A 25397-nucleotide genomic window follows, 5' to 3' on the forward strand; every position below is an offset into this window, starting at 1 on the left:
GCCTGCCAGTTTTGAATAAGTGCAATTGATCTTTGCGGTAGCCACATACAAATTCTAGGTTTTCATTTCGGTTAAACCATAACCCCAGTCACCAAGTAATTGGAATGCATGCACCATCAATCTGTCTGTTTCATTTGAGAGTACCGTTGTTGTACCTAAGCCATGGAAGCCTTTGGTGGTGTGATTTTTGCCATCTTTGAGCGTTGACACTGGAACGCCATTATTGACTGCAACTTTTCTCAGTGATGTTTTATTTTCTTTCATATCAGTTAATTTTTTTAATACACCATTTTCATTTTTTTTTTTACAACTTATTAGAAAAAATATCAAATGATAAGAAAATTATATATTTTGGTTCTCTCATGTCTACTATCCTAGTCCCTAACTTTCTTCTTTTTTTTAATCAATTTTTAGCTGTTTTGAAATCTGTTTTAAGAAATCTCAGCTCCAATTTGAGCATGCTGTTAGCAATTCTCGATAACTTTTTCTTTTTTTTTATTTTCTTTCTGAATAAACCACTTAACTACCTCTTCTCTTAATAATTTATCAAGACTATATAATTGTTAGTCCTATTTTTTTTAAATCTTATTTAATAAGATACTGTTTCATTAGGGGACCTTTTGCATCACTTAATATCAAAACACAATGCTTAAAAGATCTGCAATTCACCTCATTCACGTAATTTGCAAGTTTCGTAGTTTGGAAAATATCACAGCTTTATTGTTAAGTCAATTTGCAACTTTATTGTTAAGTCATTTTGCAATGTATTTATTTAGACTGCAGGCAGAGAAAACATTATTAAAGACAAGATGTGGCTGTTACAGATACTGATTTATATTTTTACAAATTGTGAAAGAACTTTCAAGACTTGGTTGGAGTGCCAAGAAATGTGTGACAAATGTATTAAACAGGTATATATATACCTGTTGAGTATTAAATCACATATATATAGGCTAGTCTAAATCGATTTGCCAATTAATTCTAACCTCTCAGTTGTATTCATGTGTGGTTTTTCAATCTTAATTAAGATTTTGTTTGTTGCATACTCTTGCCATGATTTCATTATTTTATGTTTATTTGCGGTTTGAGCATTTCATTAATTTAGTTTATTTGTGATTTGAGAGTACTTTTACTGTGTTTTTTTTGATTAAATTTATTTTTCTTCACAGGTTAATGGCAAATAAATTGAACTTCTTTTATTGGTCCCCTGGACGCAGTTATACATCGCTTAAGTCCAACACTCTTTGAGTAGAACCCGCTTTCCTTGGCCCCCTGGAGGTTCGAGTTGTCTGTAGTTAACTGTATATAAACATGTGTGTGCATATATATATATATATATATATATATATATATATATATATATATATATATATATATATATATATATATATATATAATTTGTGTTATGTATTTGTATATGTGTGATGTATCTTTATCCAAAAAAGAGTTGCTATCTTTGCCAATAGTGAAGTAAATTAGGCGTGGATCAGTAATGAGTTTCTTTTACTGCTACTGATCACTTAATGTTCACATTTGCTTGTGAACAATGTGAAGTATATTAATACTTGTAAAAATTACGAACACCTTTTTTAAAAATGTTTTTATTAGTGCAGTTACCGATGTTTTAAAAAAAAACAAAAAACAAATGCACAAAGATATATTTCAGACTGTTTGAAGTTTGATTGGATGGTGGAAAACGTGCATCAAATCAAAATGAGAGTCTGATGACAGAAAGCTATGAAGATACATATGAATTTGATATTGATGATAAAGATAAATATGACATGATTTTATCAAGATCGTTTTATAAATAATTTAAATTTTGTATAACTTTTTGCTTTAAAATTTTTTTTTTGTTTTTGTTTGCTTTAAATTATAATTTAGCTACTTGCATAAAGAAAATGATTAAGGGGCAGATTATTTGTAACACCATAGTAAAGATATTGTACTATGACAGCTATTTAAGTTCATGAAGAATTATTGTTTCTTTTCTTACTCACAACAAGGACGTATAAATCTATTTATACATCCTTGCTCACTACAACACAATATTGTACAAAAAATAAATTTTTTGCGAAATTAAAGAGTCACGGCGCAAAAAATAGCTGTATTTTTAAGGTTTATAAAATTATATATATAATATATAATCATATAAAGTTCTAAAACTGTGTAAAGCAACATTTTTAATGTCATATTTTTCAATTTTTTAATCAATATAGCATAATCAACGGTTTCGAATGCTTTTGATAAGTCATGATCCCTAGAACAAATACCTTATCAAAGGAGTCATTTATGCTTTTTACAAGATCCGATATCCTGTTGCGTAAATTTAATTTGTAAATTTATCATTTTAATGTACCAAATAAAAATAAAAAGTTTATTTTATATACAAATCCGTAAATATAGACGTAATAGATAGAGTTGTTTTTCAATGGAAAATTAATGCATACAAATTAAACACTAATGGTAAATAATATTTGTATAGAAAAAAAAAATACTTTTAAGTTTTAATTGTTTTTTACAGTATCTTATATTGAAATATATTTTTGTATATTGTTTATAATGTTGTGTACTTTTAATCTTTATTTAGTTTTGTGATGGGTTTAGGCTTTACTCACAACTCCCTGTGTGATGTTCTCACATGATGTTCTCACTCACGTAGATTTACTACATGACTGTATATATCATATATGTCATATTCTGGAGTGCACAAGTTTAAGTCTTGTACACTACAAATTATTCTTTATACATAATGTTTGTACAGCGTGGTAGATGTTGTTGTTAGAGTATACTGTTTGACATTTTCCTGTTTCAGATTTATTAAAATGCTGTTCTCAACTTAATATTGACTTTTTAATATTATATAATTACTTTATTATTGTAATAATTGTCGCTTAATTTATTAATATTATTGCTATTATTGTTCTTAATATTATTATCATTCCTATAGGTATTTAAATTTTATTTTTATTTGCTTTTTACTTACGATTAATCGTAACTAAAAAACAAATACTAATCTATTTATTTCAGTGGTCGGCATCGTATTTTTAAAGAGGCCCACTTGCAAAATTCTTGTTTTAGTTGCGGCCCACAGCAATAAATAAATTATATATAAAATAGGTTATATTACCTATATAACAGAGTATAGTATAGAATTAGATAATAGAACTAATAATTGTATCAATACAAAATACATACCTAAGAAAAAAAAACACATAAAACACAATTAAAAATATGGTGAGTATTTTGTTGTTGCAGCTAGCACAAGGCCATTCAAATGAGTGTCAGTTAGTCTTGTTCTGTAAACATTATTTATTATTTTCATGGCTGAGAATGTTTGTTCGCATTGGTAACTAGTGCCATACATACAGATAAGTCTATTTGCATGTTTTTTAAGAACTGGAAAACTATCCTTCATGGCAGCATGCCAGAAAATAATTAAATTTTCACCTAAAGTGCCATCTTCATCTTTTTTTGATGCCTTTCTTTTCAACTCGTCGTCACATTGAAAGTTAATTAGTTCATCCTCTGCTTTTAATATATCAGTTTCTTCAAAGTCCTTTAGAATACTAATAAACTGTTCTAATTATTTTTGACGTGCTTTTCGAATGTTTTTATTTTTGTAGAGTAATTTTTTAGCATGATTTAACTTTTAAGTATAAGGATCTTATTTGAAGTCTTAAAGTGCTACAGTGTTAGAGTACATTAAAATTAATTTTTTACTATGTCTAAAATGACAAGATCTGGTGTTAGGGAGTATTTTCTATAAGGAGGCTTTATAATTTTTACAGCCTGGAAAACAACTAGGCTGACAACTACACTACTTTGTATATTATGCAGTTAGGCGGCTTGGGACCCACAAATTATGTTGCAAAGGCCCACAATTTGCCGACCTCTGATTTATTTCGACTTTATTTTATTTTTTAATTTCTACTTTGTAAGAGTTTCTTTCAGAGTACTGCTGTTGTTTTTATGTTTACTTAATTTTTAATTTTTTCTTTTAGTTATTATTGGTGTCGTTTTAGTTTTTAAATTTTATTATTTATAAGTTTGGTTTTTATTAAGTTTTTTTTTTTTTCTTTTGTGGTTTTTTGTTTTAGTTTTGTTATTATTGTTTGTTATTCGTATTATATCATATTATTATATTACTTATATAGTTTTAACTTTGGTTATAAATTTTTTTTTCTAGGTGTCCCTCCATTGACTAGTTTTTAACTATATGAGTGACACCTAACCTTATTTATGTGAGTTTATAAATATTATTGTAAATTTTCATATTTTATGGTGAAATAAATGTATGTAAACAACCATTCTGTAACGGTGAAAGCATTAATATATATTTTTTTTAATACACACAATACAATAACTAATGATTCAGTCTGTTATAACATGACAATATTGAGCAAAAAAAATGTAAACAAATAGAAAAACAAATAAACATAAAAATTGTTATTATTAGATAACATAATATATATCTATATATCTTTTTAACAATTAATAAACTTTTTTTTAATAACTTGTTTTTAATAATTACAATACATTACTAAATTGATATTAATTTCAAAATTCTACTAATTTTTAGGGAAGATACTAATGTCGATTGCGCCAAACAAAGTATTTATGTCAATTGCGCCTAGTATGATATCAAATTGCTCGAATTACAACGTATTTATCATAATAAAAAAAAAAAAAATCATGAAGTACAAAAATTTCAATAATTCATAAAGTATAAAAATCCATTAAGTTTTTATTCTTTGTTTGACTCCTTTTTAACTGTATTAGCTTTATCAGAAAAAACAGTTTTTGCATTTTCGCTAATATAGTTTATTCCAACACATCCAAGGGCATCTTTAATGCCTTTAAATGGATATTCCTCTTTAACACAGATTGTATTGATATTAATAGTTGATAAAAGTTTAAATCCTAAAAGTTGAGTATCTGTATCCAAAGTTGCAACATTATTACTGAGTGTGCTCACTGCGTCAAACTTTTCTTCAGTAGCAAATTCAATCACGCGTCTAGATAGCTCAACAATAACTTGACAAGCAATCTCTCTTGACAATTTTAGATCTGCATGAATGGTTGCAAAATCTAACACACTAAATTTGGAACTTGGTAATTCTTGTTCTATTTCTTTTTCATACAACGACAACATTGCATCAACAGCAGGAGGATAGTTCACTTCTAACGGAATGTTTCTTGGACAACTTATTGCTACACCAACCACCTGTCCACAAAATGTCGCATAAAATGAATACCGAGGAAAACTATGAAACATCGTTTTCACAAAACTGCTAAATTCAATTTCAAAGTTTGGATCAGACAAATGCTTTGAAATGGGATCTAATTCTTTAAATGCGCGAGTATGCTGTTGAACCAGAATATCTACAATATCACTGCTAGCTTCAGAAACATGGTATACTTTTAACTCCTTTACTTTTATGGATTGTTCTAAACTGCAGTTTTCTTTTGTAAATTTTTTTATGAGCTCGTTTATAGATGATGCAAAACTCATTTCTTCAAATGTTACTTCTAATCCAATACTTTTTAGTTTCTCAATAAAAACCCATACACTTACAGAGTCTCCACCTAGCTCAAAAAAACTACATTCGAGGTCAATAGTAGAAACATCTGTGTTTAACACCAATGCTGCTATGTATTTAAATTGATTTTTTATTGGAATTGACATTATTTCTTCTTTTGAAAAAGCATTATGTTTGTTTGAAGGAATCAGTGTGATCAATTTTTGACGATCTATTTTATCAGATCCTTCAGTATAAGGCATTGTATCCAAAAAAAGTATTCTTGGGATCATGAATGATGGAATTTTACTGTTTAACAGTTTAATAACACTTTTTAACAAAATTGTTTTTGGAGAGATGAAACAATAAAAATCTGTTAAGTCATTAACCTGTCTAGCTACAACGGCAACTAAGTTAAAAAAGGATAAAAAGATTGTATTGTTTTCTCAACTTCGGAAATATTAACTTTATTGCCTCTTATCTTAAAAAAATCTTTATTTCTACCAACTTTATAAATTCCATTTTCACGAAGAATGACAAAATCACCTGTTTTGTATACGGTTTTAAACTTTTTCTTCAAACCATTATAGAACGGATTGATATCAAAAAATTTAATATTTTCAGCATCATTAGATAAGTAACCAGGAGATACGACTGATCCAGATACCCATAATTCACCAATTTCAAATAAGTTATTGATTAAATTCCTCTTCGAATCAACTATGTAAGCAATAATATTTGGTAAAAAAGTTTCGCCAATGAATGTTTCTTTTATGTTGTCTGCAACAGCCAATGGATGCATTTTACTGTACATACAATTCCCACAAGTTTCAGTTGATCCATAAACATTCCAAAGAAGTGTATAAGGTAAACATTTAAAAAAGTCAAGGACTAAACTTTGGTTCAAGTCTTCTCCACTACTCCATACTTCTCGAAGATATAATTTATTTTTATAATCACTGTTTAATAGTAAAAGTAATGATCGCAAAAGACTTACACTACTATACAACTTTGTAACTTTATAATTGCTTAAAAGATCTAAAAAAACTTTAGTATTTTTAACTTGATCTGATCTCAGAAATAAGCATGAACTCTTCATGCATAAAGCAGATAATGTTTCAGTGAAGTAATCAATGAAGACAAAGTTGGATTTTGAACACATTATCTCATTTTTTTCATAATCAAATTTAGATCGAAACCATTCAACAGTTTGAATCATATTTCTATGAGTAATCTTCACAGCCTTAGGTTTACCCGTACTTCCACTTGTAAAGAGTATACAAATTATACTATCTTTATTTATTGGATAAAAACTTTGCTCGTAACTATCCACAAAATCATCAGATGGTAATAGTAATGTTTCTACACTTACTAATTTAACTTCTCCTAAATCAATTTGTTTCTCTTGAGCAGGAAAATGGTCATCAGTAATTAAAAAATTTGCTTTGATTTGAGATATACAAGACAACATTGATTCTGTAATAGGTTCTTGCAAAGGACAAAATGATATTCCCAGTTGAATTAAAGCAAGTACAACTGCAATGCGATCACATCCATTAGAAATAAGTAAAGCTACTACTTCACATGAACAATTTTTTAATAGCTTGTATAAATTGTGTGATACTCTCTTAATCATTAAACTTAATGTTTGATATGTAACTTTCTCTCCATTTGGATTAATGAGTACTTTATCAGCAACTTCTTGAGTTTTTCTGTAATAAGTAAAGAAATCCTTTTCTTTAGTATCTTTTTTGTATATTATTCTTTGCACATCATTTTGTTCATGCATTATCCCATACTCCATTATTAATCCTTAAAAAATTTATAGAAAAGTTGTGTTTCAAAAAAACTACAGGTATATAAAATTTTGTAATAAAAAATATATATAAAGTTTTACAAATCTTATTATGCCATTGGTTATTTAATCATTCATTTTTATGAGTATGCTAAAGTGTTTATAATCAAAATGCAAACCAGAAACTAATAATCAATCATTAACCTTTACACACAAAAATAAAATACTTACAACATAGTAAAAAATACTGTAATACTATTTGTTAAGGGACAATGCATATAGTGCAATCAATCAATCAATTATTTTTACTACAAAACTTTATATTTTAAACAATCAAGCGTAACAACTTTGATGTAGTACGGTCATTTATTTTAAAAATAAAAGTAAAAATAAAGATAATAATATGATAATAAAAAGAACAATCCAACCAAATCATTAATTTAAAAAAATGACATTATTAACAACAGTAACCGCAATATTTCTAATAATAAGTACTATACTAATAATAAATGATAAAATTAAAATAAAAATAAATAATAAAATAATGGATAATAATAGCAGCAATATCAATAACAATAATAATAATATTAAAATTCAGTAATCATCTGTAAAAACGTTGCGAAAGTAGTTGTTTCAAAATATTATTTATTTGAAAGTTAAAAATTTATTAAAAACATTATTATGTGTAGAAATTATAGTTTATATAAAGCGTGTACACTGGATATAAAGTATGTACGTCGCGACGTCCTGCTACCGTACATACTTTATATCCAACTTTTCGCTCCGACGTGTCGGAGCGAAAAGTTTAAAAGCGAAAGAACGTTAAAGCGAAAACCGGGAAATCGAGTAATGTGATAATTCAGCAACAACAACAACAACAACAATGTTATTATTGAAATTATTTTTTGTGATTTTGTTATTATTTCAATGTTATAATATAGAATATTTGGCGTTTTAATTTTTTTTTTTTTTTTAATTGTTTATATTTTTTATTTTTTAGTTATCGTTTAGAATTATTTATATATTTGGTATTATAGCTGAGAGTTTTAGTTACAGTTAGAGTTTATTAGACTAAATAAATAAAAAAGCATATTGTATATAGTTTAGAATTATTTATTTATTTGTTATTTTAGCTGAGAGAAATAGTTTCAGTGCGACAAAATAGAATAAAATCTTCCATAAAAATTATTTTTGCACTACAAGTTATCTGATAAAAAAAACTTGCATGATTTCTTATTGATATTATTTCATTTTAATTTCTTTTTTCGATATTTATACATTACATTTCAAGCAAAAGATTGTTTCTTTGTTTAAATAAAAATTATTCTTAAAATTAAAAAGACGCAAATTAATAATAAATTAATTTGCGTCTTTTTAATTTTAAGAATAATTTTTGTGCTTTTATAAATGTGCTTTTATTTTAATTAGGTGTGGTGAGTCAGGCTGTTTACTCTTGATGCTTTTAGAAATGATTAGATAGAAACCTCAAGAATTGATGTTTAAATTTTTAGTCATAAACTAAAAGCCAGGACAAATATATCGACACAACATATTTAAAAAAGAGACATATGAAGGTTAGTATTTAATATAAATTATAATCTAGTAGATAATAATATCTACAAATATCCCTATTTATGTAAATTAAGGCAAACTTTTATCAGTTCATATTTATCAAGTTGATCACTTATGCTTATGATCTGTAATAAGAAATAATGTTCTCTTTATAAAATTATTTTTAAACTAATGTATGCACTGACTATTTTAGTCCTAAAGTTAATATTTTCTCTTACTATTTTATACATTTGTGGATTGGTTGGTTTACATATTGTTCTTTGCTGATTTTTTACAAAAAAATTATAGATGTTTGTTTTTGAAGTTCTATTTTTTTTTTAGGATTGTTTTTGGGCAAATGTTGATAGATTTTAATTTTCTTAAGTAAATCTGCTTTATTTCGCGTTTAATTTTGAGATTCCTTGCACTCAGTAATAATGCGCTTTGAATATGCAATATGGTTTTTTGAGTCTTTTAATTAGGTAAATAAGCTAAAGCACTGTCATAATTGATCTGTGTTTATTTCTACATTTAAGCCAATTTTTATGTAAAGAATAAGAGGTTAAAAAACTAGTTGATATTTTAATTCATATGTTTAATAAATTATTCTTGTTCAGAACAGAAGTGTCAAAACTTATTATATTGTATTAGAGCTTCTAAACTTATGAGCCTTTTTTAAAATTAGCTTTATACAAAAAAATAAATAGAACATAGAAAAAAAATGTTTACAATAAACAACCCTTGAAGTATAAATGCCAAATTAGTAGTGTGCAAAGACCTTTTGCTTATAACAATTGTGCTAAAATTCAGCTTTTGAATATATTGTCAACTTATGATATGTTTTTAAATTTATAAGCATACGAATATGCAAACATCTCTATAAATATCTATAAATATCTTATCTCTATAAATCCTAAATCCATCCTTGTATGAAACACTTTTGCCATATCTTAGATGGATCTTCTAGTCAAGTGATGTCCTTTCTCTTTAGTACAAGGTGCAAAAATGAATTGTTTTTGCACCTTGACTTGCTCTTGCAGCAAACAAGGAGCTGCTCTTGCAGCCAACCTCCAACCATTATATTATTATCGTAATGTTGCTTCTCTTTCTATTTTTTATAAATACTACAATGGACACTGCTCAAAGAGTAAGCGTCACTTATGCCATCTACTAAAATTCATTCTTGTGTTACTCATCATTCAATAAAGTCTAATTGTTTCACTATGACTGTTCCTAAGTGCTTCCAAAATCCTTATTTGGCTAGTTTTTTTCCTTAAATTTTTTTTTCACTTACTTCATTTTGTTATTCTGATTCATATAATTCACAATCTATTAGTTTTTCTGTTATTCGTTATCTTGCTCTATAAATTTCATCTTTTCTGTAACAGTAGTTGCTTGCAGCCTTGTTGGAAATAAAGATGTTAAAAAAAAAAAAACATTTCCAATGTTAGCCCAACGTATTGTATTAGCTGGGATGTTATGCATTTTACACTTTTTTTTTTATAAAAATTTTTTTTTTCAGTAATATAAAAATTAGCAATACAATAAACTAAGTAAATTATATAAAATTTCCAAAAGAAGTAAACTAAAATTAGATTCATCTATAGCCTGCAGTTTATGTTTTTTAGATAAAATAGTTTATAAAACACTTTATGTTTTAAAAACTATGTTATCTAGTTCAAAAACATATAACAGCGTACTGAACATCAAACAAATAAGATAATAAAAGCTATTACTAACCAATCTGTAGAAAAAATAAATATTTATGCTAAGTAATGCAAGTGAAGAAATAAAAACTTTACTATACTTAGGTCACAAACAATTCATAACATAACTATTAACAATAACAAATCATTTAGTTAAAGCATAAAAAGTAAATAAGTTTCTCACCAGTCAATCATCACAATTGAAACTTGTTAAACTAATTAGCCAAGCACATATAAGCCTCTATATTATAGAGACTCATATTGTGATTTTTGACTTATAGATTATAAGTCAAACATGGAGGCTTATATATACACATAAAGTTATTTTTGATATAGGCTTTGAGCTATTATTCATCTTACTAAAGTGTATGTCTGATAACAACATTATTTTCAATACAAATATTAAAAAAATTAACTTTATCTTGCAGATAATTCACCGTAAATATAACTGATCGATATGATGGCACATAAAATAGAACCACTTCTAACTAACTAAATTTTTTGTGTGGAGACAACTAAAAACTTGACCTCTTATTATTGGTTTCTCAACTTTTACACTTTGTTTTGGAGCAAAGTTCTAAACAATTCAATTTCGCCTTACTCTATCTTCTATAAAGTATAAGCTTCATGAACTTATTTCTGAAATTGACTCACTTCAATTGTAACACCTTTAAGATGACACAATTCAAAGAAAAAAATCCAGTCTTTATTAATAATTATTCCTCTCCTAATGATGTTAAAATTTAAATTAGTCAAAGCCCCATGGAGAGTTCGATTACCTAGTCTTCTGTCCACTTATTCTTGTCTAGAATATGACCTTTGAAAATTAGCAATTTTAATATAAATAGTCAATTGCGTTTTCCTTTTTAAATATTAACTCATTTATATAAAAAAAAAAGTTACCAATGTTATTAAATTTTTTTTCTCGCTTAACCCATCCCATTCGCTTTTAACTTTTTCGCTTTTTCGACCTTCGCTTTTAAAATTTTCGCTCTCAAAAGTTTCGCTTTAAAGACACCGAACCGTATGTACACTTTATATAACTACTAGCAGTAAGCAACCCGTAATACGGGTTATGGTCGGTCTGTAACATACCGTGATCGGAGGGTGACTATGAACAGCGGGCCAAAAGGAACACCGGTACTAGCTTTACTAAATGGTGAAGCAGCACATAAAATATAGCCAAAAATTGAGATTTTTTTACTCACTTGCCTTAAATATAATGTGTGAAAGATAATTTCTGGCTGCCCTCAAAATTATCTTTTCCCGCCTTTTCTCCATCGGATATAAACATTGCAAGTTATGTGGTTAGGGCAATTAACTCACTTATCAAGGACTATCTGAAGAACCTCCCCCCCCCACCCATCTAAACGTCATTAAAGTTGGCTCGCATCACGATCAGGTACATAATTTTTTTAATTATGTACCTGCTTTTAATTGGATACGTGCCTGTATCCAATTAAAAGCTCATCTTAAAATGATATTTTTTTTAATACGAAATTAGACTTTTCTTTGTTAATTTTAGGAACTATGCCTCGAAATTACAAAAGAAAAGGAAAACAGTCGAGGTTATAAAACAAGTTACACAAAAAAAAGACATAGAAACAGCTGTAATTAAAAGCAATAATTATCAATTTACCATGAGGAAGGCTTCAAAAATATACAACATTTTTGAAGCCTTCCTCATGGTAACAACATTCAACAACATTGTTGATTGGGGAAAATCTTGGTTCACATTTTTCTCCTGAAGTTATTAAAGCCACGATTCAACATAACATCAAGTTTATAACAATGACCCCAAATGCAACTCATCTCTGTCAACCACTAGATGTTGCTGTATTTAGAGGATTAAAGCAGTCGCGGAGGAGTATTCTTTTAAAGTGGAGAGTAGAAAGTTGTATCAAAGGAACAATTCAAAAGGAACACATACCTACGCTTTTAAATAAATTCGTCCCGAATAACACTTTGCAGCCAGAAGCTTTGATTAGCGGATTTCGAGCAACGAGGATCTACCCATGAACAAAAGAGGGTTATAAAACGCCTTCCAGGAAAATATAAAGATCCTGGTGGTAAAGTCACCGTAATGATTCTTAACGAATCCGTTTTAGATATTTAAAAAAATAATCTACGATTAGGCGCAAATCCACCAGCAAATCGCAAATCACGTGGTCCAAAGGTGGAACTAGGTAAAAGAATTCATTGTTTAGAAAAGTCAATGCCATCAAGTTCAACAGAGCTTAACAACAACACAGATAGTAATTGGTACTGTGCTTTATGTAACAAAAAGTGGGTAGAGTTAAGCAATGATGTGAGGACTCAATGCGACCATATGGAGTAAACCATATGGTTTACTCCATATATTGTAAACCATATAGTTTAATTGCAGTAAACAATATGGTTTACACCTCCAGTGTATCCAAATCCGCTGTTCATTTTCATCCCGTTTCGGAAATACGTATATACTCGTGTGAAACCAGAAAACTAAGGTATTTACTTCATAGTGTTGATCAGGCTTACAACTTTTACAGAAAGCTGAAAAGTATAATGTTTTGTGGCAAAAAAAATTGTAGTGATGAGGCAAACAGTTTTCTTCCATGATGCAAAAAAAATGCAATGTTCAAGAAGCGTTGATAGTCACCCCCATTCACGGTAATTAATTTATAGTGACTGTTTTCAAAAATTTAAAGTTGCGAAACCGTAACGAGAGGTCGGCAAATTGTGGGCCGCGGCCCAATTGTGAGCCTTTGCTACATAATTTGTGGGTCCCAAGCCACCTAACTGCATTATATACAAAGTAGTGTAGTTGTGGGCCTTTTAATTGTTTTCCAGGCTGTAAAAATTATAAAGCCTCCTTATAAAATACTCCGTAACACCAGATCTTGTCATTTTAGACATAGTAAAAAAATAATTTTAATGCACTCTAACACTGTAGCACTCTAACACTGTAGCACTGTAGCACACTGTAGCACTAAGACTTCAAATAAGATCCTTATACTTAAAAGTTAAATCATGCTAAAAAATTACTCTACAAAAATAAAAACATTCGAAAAGCACGTCAAAAATAATTAGAACATTCGAATTTGTTCAGATGAAGTAACTCAACAATTTAATTAATTCAACGCTGTAAAAACTATTTCATATCAAATATACCAGTGGTAAAAGTTATCGTCTTTAGAATGTTTTTCGTACTTTTCTCTCAATAAAAATACTACGAAATAAGTATTATAAAAGAAATAGTCGGCAAATCTTTAATGATTTAAATAACCGGTTTTTTAAGACGCAATATTTGGAAATTGAATAACCGAAAATTACTCGATTAATCAGAAAAATAAAATACGACTCATTGAGAAGCTGTTTAGAAAAACAGAAAAATTTGTTTCAACAAATGTCTAGCAGTGTTCATTGTGAAACTCGTGCCTCTAATATGGTGTCATGGATATTAGCAAAAAACCTGAAACCATTTACTGATGGTGAAATAATCAAAGAATGCATGATTGAAGCATCAAAATTTCTTTTCCCAAATGATAAAAAAATTCATGACAAATTTCAAAGTATGCACTTTTCCGCGCGTACAGTTACTCGAAAAATTGAGAAAATGGTTGTTAATGTTTATGAACAATTGTCAAACAATCTGTCAGAAGCTGAATTTGTGAGTATCGCTCTCGATGAGTCTACTGACCTTGTCGGTAAAGCACAACTCTGTGTTTATGCACGTTTTATCACTACTAATTGTTGTTTATTTGAAGAACTGCTTGGAATTGAACCACTGGAAACAACTACAACTGGACAAGACATTTATGACAAATTGTTCAAAATATTAAAAAATAGGAAAGTGCCTCTTCAAAAAATATCTTCAGTTGTCACTGATGGCGCTCCTGCTATGATTGGAAGAATTCGAGTTGTTACTTTGCTGAGAAATAGTGGTGAGTTTCCTAACAAATTTATGTCATATCACTGTGTGATACCACCTTCAACCGCATCACTGTGATGAAGACAAAACTTAATTTGTACAAAACTCAATTTGCATCTGGTAGTTGTACTCATTTGCCTACTTTAAATGAATGTCAACCATCAAGGGAAATGTTATCGTCATTTTCATTAACAGTGGCTGCTCTGTATGATCAATTTGAAAACAGATTTAATGAATTTGAAGACTTAAAAAGCATATGGTTTTTTTGTGTTATCCATTTGACTTTGATATGAATGATATTAGTATTCTAAAGGACTTTGAAGAAATTTTAAAAGCAGAGGATGAACTAATTAACTTTCAATGTGACGACGAGTTGAGAAAAATAAAGGCACCAAAAAAAGATGAAGACGGCACTTTTGGTGAAAATTTAATTATTTTCTGCATGCTGTCATGAAGGAACGTTTTCCAGTTCTTAAAAAACATGCAAGTAGACTTATCTGGATGTATGGCACTAGTTACCAATGCGAATGAACATTCTCAGCCATGAAAATAATAAAAAATGTTTACAAAACAAGACTGACTGACACTCATTTGAATGACCATGTGCTAGCTGTAACAACAAAATACTCACCACATTTTTAATTGTGTTTTATGTGTTTTTTTTCTTAAGTATGTATTTTGTATTGATACAATTATTAGTTCTATAATCTAATTCTATACTATATTCTGTTATATAGGTAATATAACCTATTTTATATATAATTTATTTATTGCTGTGTGCCGCAACTAAAACAAGAATTTTGCAAGTGGGTTCCTTTGGAAATATGGTGCCTACTACTGCATTATGGCAACATAAAAAACGTGTTTCATTAGGAAATTTCTTAGCACCACAATGCTGAGAATATAATTCATTTCTCCTAAATAATTATAATCTGGAATAGTATTACTTCTTGCCATACAATGCATTCTTTCGTTTCTAGCAGCAATTATAGCATTTATTTCGATTATTAATTTCATCTCGCCTAAGCCTTTCATTTCTACGACGATTAACTTGTCTATTAACATTTCCATTTTCTAAACTAAAATCTGCTTCTAGCCTAATATCATCCATTTAAACTTCACTTTTGATTGAAAGTAGTAACAAAAAATCTTAAACGAATCCTGAAGATTGTAACCTTTCCTATATAATTTTTCTACTCTAAATGCCACACACAAATAATTTTTATATGTAACAAACTGCAATTTAAAATAAATTATACAATAATCTTATGACTTTAAATATATATATATATATATCAGCTAGGAGATGTTTCAAAAAAATTAGCAAGTAATAATGAAAAAAATTATTAAAAACATGGAATTCTAATAATAAACATCCTGTTAACACAGGAAAATTAAAAAAAAACGTTGTAAACCCTTTTTTGCAAACTTAAATATTATTTCTTCAAAAAAATTATTAGTAAACGTTTTTAAAAAATTCACAAAACTATACAATATTTTGTTCTTCTATACCACATAAATACATCACCTGATAAATCTAAAATAAAAAATGTAACGAATAAGTAAATAAATAAGAAAAACATTTCATACAAAAAATGAAAATCAATGCAACTTACAGAGAAAAGCTGTTGGGATTTACCAGAGTAGTAGTTGTTAAATATTATTATTTCATGTTAGCTTGTAGAAAATAATTTATGCTAGTAAATCATGATTCCAAAGTATTTTTAGCAAAATCATGTAATGAACAGCGCTGAAGACAAAAAATCAAATTGAGATAAAACAAATTGTATATATGACAAAACAATTTGTCATAGCTTTTAGTTTATAAAGTAATTTGAAACAAAATAATTTGTATTGGCTTTAAGTTTTTAGTTTTATAAAACAAATTGTATATATGGCAAAATAATTTGTCATGGCTTTTAGTGAATGGTTAAAAGCAGTAAGATTTAATTATGAAAATACCTATTTATCATTTTTAACAATAGACACCAACGTGAAGGTAAGCCAAATGTCTATCAGCTCAAAAGATTACAAAAAAACAACATCACAACAACAACACACAACAATAGCACACACCATAAGTTAATATAATATGCATATAACATAACTTAACATTCATATATAACATAACATTCATATTTAACAGAGCATAATTAACATCATTACGCAAAATGTTATTAAAATACATTATTATTTATTTTTAGAATAATTAACAATAAAGGCTTGAAAATACCTAGAACTAAAGCAGTAACAGTTTGACTCTAAACACTGGCGTTTGACACTCTGCTATAAGTACATCACTTGACGGGCAAGGTTGACAAATCTTGCTCTACACGTTTACCAAGTCACATCACTTAAAAAATATGGAAACAGCAAAATATAAACATATATGCCAACTATAAACACAATATATATTTAACCTTATATAAAAATATTTAATCACATTTATAAAATAATTACATAACACATATTAACACATACACAAACAAAAAAAAAACACTTTACATTATTATAAAAAAACATTGATAAAACAACTATAAAAAAGCATATATGCAAACAATAAACATGTGCAAACAAAAATTTTAAAAATGACACGAAAAAACTTTAAAAGATTCAAAGTAAACAAAATAAATATATACCAACAATACTCTTTACCTTCATTTTTTTTTTCTTTTCATAAGAACTGTTATCCTCATAACAAAATTTAACCTTTACATACAATAACATGTGACATGCTATGTCAGTGTTGGCACAAAATTTTAATTTATTTTTCTAAATTTTCTAAAAAAGAACAAAAATAGTTAAGGTGGTAGTATAATAATTAGCAAAAAAAAAAAAAAATCAACTTTTTCAAATAAAAAAAAATTCTACAATGTGTAATATAACATCAATAAGAAAAAAAAAAAAAAAAAATTATGACAAATCTTCTTTAGCATAATTATCGCTGAAGACCCATAAATGGGTAAACTGCGACAGAGATTTTTCAAGAACCCTTATATATTTTTTATTGAAAATTTGGCTGGTGATATATTACATGTGGCATTGCAACATAGACTAGAAGATTTTGAAATGGTCAAAAAAATCAAAAAATATTTGCATTTGTGTAAATTTTTGCAATTTTAGGGGTAATTTATGAAAAAAAAAGATTAAAAATTGCTGAACGAGAGAAGCAATAAAAATTATCCTAGTGTATGTTGTAGATACTAATGTAGTGAGTATGTGTGCCAAATTTCAAGTAAATCTGATAATTGTTTTTTTTAAAAATCCACGTCGCAAACCCCAAATACATGATTTTGAGAAAAACGCAATTAAAAAAAAGAAGAATAAAATAGTTCAAAATTCACCACTTTTACAAGTTACACCTTCCAGTTCTTCATTTTGGTCACAAAAACCTTTTTTTATTGCTCTTAACTTTTTTCTTCTTGATTTTGCTTTAGTACTACATTGTTTTTCTGCTTTAATGATTCGTTTATTGTCTTTACGTAAACAGTAATTTTGCGCATTTACACCGAATTCCACTCCAAGCTCATTAAACAACTTATTTAAGAACTGCTGCCCTTCATTAAAATTTAGTACAGCTGAGGCTACTCCTATACTTAGAGCAGTTCTTTCAATAAATATATCTTTTGGGCATCGCTTCCATATCAACTGGTTTAAAGACTCATTGGGATTCTGCGTTTTTCCATGCAAACATTTTTCAAGAAGTTTATCGGAACCAGGTCTATAAATATTGGTTTGATGGTGTTGCAGACAGCAGCGGGAATACAAATATTTTCTTTATATGAAATTTTGCCAGTCAGTTTGTCAGACTGGAATTTGCACCAAGAATCTTTGGTACGCAAACAAAACTGATGACGCGTTTCGCAATCACAACCTTCAGAACAGTGAAAAAGTACAGCTGCAACACTCTTTTTCATTCCATATAAATTTCCAACGTTTTGCCTTATTGCCTTACCATAATAATTTTTCAATATATTTATAACATGTTCTGTTAGCTACCTGCTCCTCCTAACTTTTTGCCATCACATAAAGTTTCTTTATTTTGTTTTTTTAAGTTTCTTAATCTAGTACCAACACGTTTTTGAACATGCCCAATGCACTCTGCTTTTTTTATTTCAAAATCTCCATAAGGTTTTGCAGAAACGACATTAACATATGAACTGCTATCTCCATCTCCTAATAAAAATGCTTGTTTATCTCAAATTATTTTTTTTTCAGATCGCAAAAATATTTTTATGCACTTTTTATAATGTAAGGAGTGAAAATCATTATATTCTTGATGATGTGTGTATTTTTTTAACTCCCATATAGAACACAACTTACAAGTTTTTGTTTCTATTTCGTAATCAACACACTTACCATTTTCTACAGCAACAGCTGTTACTAATCCATTGTTTGAGGTGTATCCACGTTTCTGCCATGATCCATCAAACCCACAAATAATATCTTTAGATGTTTCATTGATTTATAGTAACTCATTTGCTGCATTTGACATGCTTTTGTTAACCAAACTTTGATAGACATCCAACATTATGTGCAATGTGTCATTATAGCAGTTTTTATTCATTGGAGGGTTCATGTTCATAATTCCACAATATGTTTCTATTGCTGAAAATCCCTTACCCATTTCACGAAATGCAATTACTGTACGAGTGTTTATGTCAAAGCGTTTTCGTCCAACACAATTAATTTTTTTATCCATTTTAGCAGATGAAAAAAAATTGTTTCCCATTCACAATCACTGCAACAAATTATTAGTCCAATACTTAGGCCATGTTTTTTTGAAGAATCAAACTGCAATTTTTACTAACTTGTTACATTCTGGGCATTTAAGGACCATTATTGCTTTTTTAAGTAAACCAAAGTTCATAATAAAGTTAAAGTCTTCATTTATCTGTTGAGGTTCATTTACAACTTCTTTGTTGAACAACTTCTTGTAGGATGAGGAACATGGTATGTTTTCAACTGAAGGTATGGCTACGGTTTCATTATTTTTGCAGACATTTGTATGTCTGTTTCCATAAAACTTTCTTTTCTTATTTTGATATACTCTTTTAGAAGATTGTTTTTTTTTCGTTCGACCCATTACACTTTTATTATTACACTTTTATTAAAATAAGATATTTTAAAAATTGACTTATGTATACTACACTATAGACTATTGGTGAACTTATAAAGAGCATAAAATAGCAATAAATCGTGCTCATTCGCGTCTAAATCGAGTCAATAAACAAGAAGTAACTGCTGATTAACAATTTTCATTATAAAAGTTTAGCATGAAACTGTTTTTATCGCTTATTTTATATAACTTTGATTGCAAAAACCCGTAGCAACCTGGTAAATAAAGCGTTGCTATGGATAAAAAATGATCTTGAACAATATAAAAGAAACAACAGAGGTATATACTGATTTTTTTATTAAAAAGCAAGATAAGATATCTACTCTACGATAGTTATATTAGCTAAAAAATGTATTTTTGAAAAAATAAATTTTTCAATTTTAATTACTATACTACCACCTTAATAGTATCACAGAAATTTCAAAGTAGTAATAACCAATTTTATGGAAATGGCATTAGTATAACTTTTTTGTTGCATAAAAAATAATTAGGCCTCATCCATACCCTTATTTTCCTTCTAAAAATAAAATATATGTTCCATAAAAACAAAACTGCTAAAATAAAACTAAAACTAACAAAATGTAAACGATTAAAAAAAATTAAAAGAAGTGATCTTTTCTACTTTTTATCTAATGAAAATATTTTTATAAATTGCTAAACTATTTTCTATACTTACTTCAATTATAATATGATCTTAACGATAATTATTTATATTAATTTGATTCTCTATGTTAGGGGTCGTCCATAAAGTACGTACGCCAAAAATTTTGAAATTTGTCCCCCGCCCCCCGGTGGCCATGCGTAATTTTATTATCCCCCCCCCCCCCTTAAAAGTACGTACGTTTCTCAAATACCCCCCCCCCCCTCCTTCAAATACCCCCCCTCCCTCCTTTATTTTTTTTCTCAATAAAAAAGTTTATTAAAAAAGAAAACAATGGTGGAGGGTACCGTAGATACTTTATACGACCCCAAAGCTCTTTGTTTGCGCATTCATAAAACTTTTCAATAAATATATACAAATTTAAATTTAAATAAATTTAAATTACCTTTAAACAATGTGTGTGTTTAGTCGAGAGGATAACGCGGAGGGAACGGTCGGCATATTTTGAAACCCTATACAGACTCAGAATAGGCAGAAAAATGAGCGATCTGATTCGCTGATTTTGAAAGAGAGGCAAGTGTGATTTTGTTGAAAAATATAATTAAAATCAAAACAAACAGATTTTTGAAATAAATTTCAAAGTAATGATATACTAAGTTTATCAATACAAGTCATGTGTTACTATCAACACATGAAATTCATTTTATTTTAGTACTCTTCAGAGTATTTAAAATGTATCAAAATCTATTTGTACAAGAGAATTTTCACTCGTAAAAATTTCAATAAAGTTTATCTTAGTGATGAAGATTTTATCTATTGTTAATTTTAAGAAACGAAAAAAAAAATGTGTTGAAGTAAATTTGAAAAAATCTGCAAATGTGCTAAAATATGCTCTTGGCCTTAAAGCATTCTCAACTACATAGTTTATATAAGTATGTTGTGCGAGACTAATAGTGAAGCACTTTTGCATACAAAGTTTATATGCAGGTTTACGTGACTACTGGTGAAGAACTTTATTTATAAACTGATTTACATGTTTATTATAAAGAGTTGAAAATTAAAGTTTTTTAAAAAAGAAAATTTGTACTAATTGCAAAACTAGCTTACATGTTTCATGTCAATATATGAGCTCTGAGGAGATTTTGTTTTCATGCTTTGTTTCAACCATAGTTTGGAGGAGGCGGATATATTTTTTTATTACGTAACTTTAATAAAACATCGTGTTAAACCATTAAAAACTTTTTTAAAATTTAAAAAAATTTTGGCAGGCTACATTAAGTTATAAAATATTTGAAAATTTAACAAAAGAAGTGATATTTATGTTTGTTTGCAGGATAATTTTTGCACTGTTACATTTAAACACTGACATTAAAAGCAAGAAAAAGTATTGAAGTCAAATAAGTTAACCAAATAAAAGTGGATTATGGCATAAATAAAAGTGGATTATGGCAAATGATTGTGGCATTTTTTGTATTGTATTAATTGAAAAAAAAAAGATTTAAAAAACTAAACTAAGTGGTTAAAATCAAACGTTTTAATGAAAAAAGAGTAATAAAAAAAAGAAAAGAAAATTATCAAAAAAAAGAACAAAATAAGTTGTCATGCTATGAATATTTTTGCTATTATAAAATGTGTTTTGTATGCATAAACTCTTAAAATATTTTACTTTAATTTGCATGTGTGCAATTTTGCAAGATTTCTAAATGTCTTTCACATCAAATATAATGTCCTTGTTCTATAAAGCATGCTCGATACAAAGTTTATATGCAATTGCACCAGACTACTGGTAAGTACTTAAAATATGCAAAGTATAAATTTTAAGCTGAGGCAGAGGTTGTTCTAAGCTCGTTACTGCATCTTTATTCCAACTTGTTAATTATAAACAGTTTAACATTTAATATTTTGGAAAAAGAAAATTTTTACAGATATTTTTCTAAGCTAGCTTACATGCTCCATATAAATCAACCTAAATTTTGAGAAGGCTGATAAGTACATCAATATTTTTCTTTATATATATTATGTAGGATGAAAATTGGATATTAATCTAATGGAAATAATTTGAATAATAAATTGGATAATAATCTATTGGAAAATTTAACAAAAAAAGTGATATTTGTTTTTTCACTGAACATTAAAACTTTACTGAGTATTAAAATCAAAAAATTTAATTTAGGTGAATTATGGCAATTTTTGTAATAAAATTAACTTTTACATTTGAAGAAGTAAGTTTTCAAAAAAATTATTAATATTACATCAAAATAAAACGCATCTCTGTTTTTATATTAATAAACAAGAGATATTCACAGAAATTTAAAAAAAGAACACTTGTTTTTATTGGTTATACCAAAAATTACATAATGAAACTATTCATAAAATTTGTAAATATGGAGTACATTTTATTTAAGGTTTTTTTTCTAATTTTTTTAGAGCTGACATATTTTCTTTTTCATCTGGAGTATTTAATGTAAAATAAATTATTAGCATTATAAGTATATAAAATTTATAAAAGTTTGCTGCTTTATTTAATATTATTTACCATCAGTTGCTATAGAAGGATACACATTTTATATTAATTATAGAATACAATAATGAGTATTTTGTTCAGGTTAAAAGCTATATACCAACGAACATGTATTGAGTTTTGAAATTGAAATAAACAACAACATGAACTTGCATGTTAGCAATCTTTCTTGTTTCTACCTTTTACACTTAGTTTTTCATAAAGGTGTGGTAAGTTGAGAGTTATTGCTTTTGGTAATCAGTTTACTATATCAAAACACACTTGTGAACATCAGGTTATAGATTTTTTCTAATAGCTTATTATTCTACAATGCTTTGTGATCTTTTATTACTATACATTACCAAAGGATATCTAAATTCGCTCTTGCTTACAATTGCTTTTAATTTAAGAGTGTTGCAAATCATTTGGGCTAGCTATAACAACCAATAAGCAATATTCTCAAACTTTTTTAGTATTGTATATAATTTATATATGGAAGTAATAAGTGTAAAGTTCTGAAAAAGAAATTAGGCTATTTTTTCAAAATACTTTTCTTGCTAAATGATTGGATAAATGGGAACTTAATTTGAAAAAAATTATACTAAGTTAATAATAGTCTATTGATATTATTAGGTAAATTTTAAAACTGTTTTAAAAAATCTATCGTATGAGAATCACAGCATAGTCAAGTTTTACCATCTGGTTTATAGTTTCTTGTTACAATGGTTGTCTTTTTTATATCTTAGAATTATAAAAACAATTAGAAAAACAAACTAAATTTTTTAAATCTTTATTTTTAAGAAAAAATTCTGAAAATCACGAATGTTTTGAGTTGCTAGGAATTTTGTATAAGTATTTGTACGATATTGCACAAAATTGGATAGAAAAATCGTAACTTTTTTTGCTATTATTATTTGGTTTTTTGTGAAATGACCCAAATTCACTTTTATTATTCAATACGTTTTTTGACATTTGTTTTGATTTAAACATACGCGCAACAGCCTCTCTTTCAAAATCAGCGAATCAGATTGCGCATATCTCTGCCTATTATGAGCCTTGCAAAGATTTAGAACGGCGGAGACCTAGTCAACCAAAAGCCCTAAAACGTTTGCCTCCCCTTCCCTGCCCAAACGTGAGGAAAATATGTAGCAAAAATTTCAACTTTAGGATCTAAAATTTAATTTAAATTTATCGACAAATTCCAATTTTTGTAGAAAAATATTGTAAATTACAAGAGTTATGATCTTTTTTAGTGCCCTCACGTATGGGCAGGAGAGGGCAAGCGTTTTAGGGCTATTTGTTCAACAGGCATCCACCATTCCGATATTTTGCAAGGCCTTCTCATTTGGCATAGGTATAAACAAACTTAAATTAGGAGTTTGCACGATGTGTGAAAGTGTCCTATCTATACATTAAAAAATTCTGAGGGCGCCCATACATGTGTGTGCATAGAGGGAAACTATACCCTCTACTCCATATACCATACATCTTTATATGTTGGCAAACTAGAACCTTTAGTCAGATGTAACTTTTCGACTGATTAGCTGGTTAATTGTGATAAATTAGAAAATCGAAGTACGTGCATTTAAATTGAACCCTCCCTCACCCCCCCCCCCCCATACGCTTTCGTACGCTTTTTGAAGACCACCCCCTCCCACTAATGAGCGTACGTACTTTATGGACGACACCTTATATTTCTAAACTAATGAATAATAATTAAGTTCCAAAAGGTAAAAAGTTTTCACTCGCTTGAGAGATCTTTTTCCAATGTCCGCATGCATTTTGAGAACGCGCTCTTTAAAATTCAGAAAAAGCCTAGTAACTAATTAAAACTACTTTAAAAACGAAAGCGAAATGACGTCATACGTTAAACGTTAACTTTAGCAATTATATTAAGATTTATTATTATTAGATAATAGGTGCAAAACTGTTTAAATAACTTTTAAATCACCTGGCACATCGTCAGGAGAAAAAGATTGCAGTAAAATTGGAGGTCGAGTAGTATCAAGCACATAAAGACATCAAATAATAATGATGATCTTCCTTTATGCTTTTGCTTTATTCCTTTGCAAGTTAAATGTGTTTAATGTACTGAAATCTTTTATTGAAATACAGAATATTTATAGTTACATTTGTGCTGATCACAATGTGTTTATAGTTTTAAGATAATTGGAATGTGTTTTTATAATTTTCATATGTAGTAATTCATCAATGGTATTTTTTGAAACAACACGATTATCTAATGTTTTCATGGAATGAGTTGTGAATTATTAGATAAAAAACGTTAGATTTTTTTTTTATCTTTTATATGGTAACCCAAGAAACTTAACATATTTTTGTAATTTTTATATGTAGTATTTCATCGCGAGTATTTTTTTGAAAACAACACGATTATGAAATGTTATCATGGAGTCAATGATTGGATAAATAACGTAAGATATTTTTTTTTTCATATTGCACTCCATGAAACTTCATTGATATAGAAATTGATATATAAAATAAAGGAAAAACTTATCAAATATGTATATACACACTTGATGAGTTTTTGTTGTTGTTTTCTTTTATTTTTTATACTTCTTTTTTTTATTCCTTAAAAATATATAAAAATATGTATTACTTAATTAATGTAGAAGAGATAAATCTATTGCTTTCTTATTTAATCTTATTACTAATTTTTATGGTTTATTTTACAA

General features: G+C 28.0%; 1 long non-coding RNA gene across 1 annotated transcript; it reads left to right on the forward strand.

Annotated features, from left to right (window-relative positions):
• Positions 1-2395: 2395 nt before the first annotated feature.
• On the forward strand, positions 2396-25099 carry LOC136091324 (uncharacterized). Its single transcript, XR_010643904.1, has 4 exons — positions 2396-2466; positions 4190-4244; positions 8746-8891; positions 25060-25099. It is a non-coding gene; the product is annotated as an uncharacterized LOC136091324 (long non-coding RNA).
• Positions 25100-25397: the final 298 nt, after the last annotated feature.

This window comes from Hydra vulgaris, chromosome 15 (assembly GCF_038396675.1).
Source record: "Hydra vulgaris chromosome 15, alternate assembly HydraT2T_AEP".
Classification (NCBI taxonomy): domain Eukaryota; kingdom Metazoa; phylum Cnidaria; class Hydrozoa; order Anthoathecata; family Hydridae; genus Hydra; species Hydra vulgaris.